We start from the raw sequence: 2,914 nt of genomic DNA, 5'->3' as shown, positions 1-2,914 counted from the left end.
TCTGATCACTTGCAGGGCATAGCTGTTTATTGCCCGGGTCTTATTCTTGCCGTTGAGCTGGCTTCTTAGGACTTGCCTCAGTCGCTGGAGGTATTTGGCTGTAGCCGCTTTCCTTGTTGTCAGTTCGAGGTTGCCATTGGGTTGTGGTATACCGAGGTACTTGTAGCTGTCCTCAATGTCTGCTATTGTTCCTTCAGGGAGTGACCCCCCTTCGGTGTGGACTACTTTGCCTCTCTTCGCCACTGCATTTCTCAAGCCCGAATGACATCCAGATGTCACTGCCGTAGATCCTGGTTGTGTGGATCAGGGAGTCTATGTCCCTTTCGCTGTTAGCATACAGCTTTATGTCATCCATGTAGAGGAGGTGACTGATCGTAGCTCCATTTCTGAGGCGGTATCCATAGCCAGTCTTGGCAATTACTTGGCTCAGGGGGTTCAGTCCTATGCAGAACAGTAGTGGGGAGAGTGCATCCATCACCTTGGTATATGCCACATTTGATGGACACTTGGGTAAGTGGCTTGCCATTGGCTTCAAATGTGGTTTTCCAGATCCTCATCGCGTTTGCAAAGAAGACACAAAATGCCCTGTATTATTGGCCGCAGCCAGGCATGGTAAAACATACGCCAGCTGAAACATACGGCATGCATGCACGCAAGCTAAAACACGTTAGCTTGAAGCATTCGGGAGCATGCATTCACGCTAAAACATACCAGGTATGTTAGCTTAAAGCATACGGTAGCAGCTAAGACATACGGACACACGCTAAAAACACGTTTTTAAAAAGGCAACGGAAGCAAAACTGAGTTCGGTTGTTCTTTATTTAGCCATTTTACAATGTACTCATGCGACTGGTACCTGCTAGGGGCGTGCCTTTAGCGTCCCCTTACACGCCTACCCTTCACTCATTGGCGACTGGTCCCTGCTAGGGGCGTGCCTTTAGCGTCCTCTTACACGCCTACCCTTCACTCATTGGCGACTGGTCCCTGCTAGGGGCGTGCCTTTAGCGTCCTCTTACACGCCTACCCTTCACTCATTGGCGACTGGTCCCTGCTAGGGGCGTGCCTTTAGCGTCCTCTTACACGCCCACCCTTCACTCATTGGCGAGTGGTACCTGCTAGGGACGTGCCTTTAGCGTCCTCTTACATGCCCACCCTTCACTCATTGGCGGACTTCCGCATGCCTGTCGTCACTCATGTCCGCCTTTTCTCTGTATAAACAGCGTGTCGGCCAGAAGTGCTCTCAGTCAGGCTTTGGAACTCGGCGCATACAATAGACGCTCCGCATTATAAGGCGTCCTGTCCATTTTGGAGAAAATTTAAGACTTTTAATGGCGCCTTATAGTCGTGAAAATACGGTATGTGGCATCGAGTCATAGGCTTTCTTGTCATTAATCCAGCCTGTGCACAGGTTGGTATGTCGGGACCTGCAGTCTTGTGCGACTGTTCTGTCAACCAGGAGCTGATGTTTGGCTCCTCTGGTATCTCTACCAATGCCCTTCTGTGCTTCGCTCATGTATTGATCCATGTGTCCACTTATCTTCGCCGCAATGATGCCTGACATGAGCTTCCATGTTGTGGAGAGATAGGTTATTGGCCGATAGTTGGATGGGACTGCACCCTTTGAAGGATCCTTCATGATCAGGATCGTTTGCCCTTTGGTTAGCCATCCTGGGTGAGTCTCATCCCTCAACAACTGGTTCATTTGTGCTGCTCGGTACTCATGGAGGGCTGTGAGTTTCTTAGTAGTAGGTGTGGACCATGTCCGGTCCTCGTGCTGTCCAGTTTTTCACATCTTACAGTTTAAAAAACCTATACTTATGCCATGTAATTTTATTTACTTTTTTTCTGTTTTTAATAAATGTGTTTTTTTGTCTTGAATTTGTAAAAAAAAATCACATTTGTATTTTTCACTAATGAAACATTTGGTAAACGTGCATATGAACTGGTTGGGTTCGGTACCTCGAACAAGGTTAAGAACCACTGTTCCAGTCACAAAGATTTTCTGAAGAAACGATTTGATTGTCTGAGTGGTCATGTGAGTTTCAATGCATTCATTTTGTGTTGATATATTTACGACCAAAATCAGCAGAATAGCTAGCCTACCGCTGCACAGGTTAGCGCACGGGTCGGCAACCCAAAATGTTGAAAGAGCCATATTGGACCAAGAAAACAAAAAACAAATCTGTATGGAGCCGCAAAAAAATAAAAGCCTTACTATGAAGACAACACATGTATGTATCTATATTAGCTAAATTAACCTACTGTCAAAATGACAATGAAAAGTTGGCTACAAATACACAATGAGCCTTCACGATTAAATGTTTTTTTTTCCCTTGCAATGCATCCTTTAGAGAAGGGGTGCCCAACCTTTTTTGACAGAAGATTTACTTTTCGATCAACCAATCTCCCGCGAGTGACCCGTTACCGCACACACGCATACACACGCATTTACACACGCATGCTATAATGAGCAACAGCCATAACGGCCCCAAAGGTGAACGAGGAATGGGACACACTTTTGCAGCGTGTTAACTATCGTAGCTCACGTGTACCGTTGAAAAATGCTTCTCTCGGCCCTCCAGATTCCCATTCTTTGCCAGTACCCTTGGTGAATCGCACATGAAATGCTGTTTTTTTTTTTCACGACAGCCACCTGCCTGGCATCCTGTCCTGCAAATAGAAACGTGTGTCGCAGGCTATGACGCAAATACTCGTTGACAGAAATGTTGACATTCAATCTTTATTCTACACATTTTTAAAGCATTGGAAAACGTTAAGAATGTTTGTGTCATGTTTATCCTCCAACAGAAACCATATGAAAACAAAAAATAGATTTCCCTCCCCCATCTTTTTCCATTTTCAAATATTTTCGAAAAAGCTCCAAGCAGCCGCTAGGGCGGCCTCAGAGGCGCCT

Source organism: Hippocampus comes, unplaced genomic scaffold (genome assembly GCF_001891065.2).
Source record: "Hippocampus comes isolate QL1 unplaced genomic scaffold, H_comes_QL1_v1.1 scaffold104, whole genome shotgun sequence".
Classification (NCBI taxonomy): domain Eukaryota; kingdom Metazoa; phylum Chordata; class Actinopteri; order Syngnathiformes; family Syngnathidae; genus Hippocampus; species Hippocampus comes.
This window is presented reverse-complemented; position numbering follows the sequence as displayed.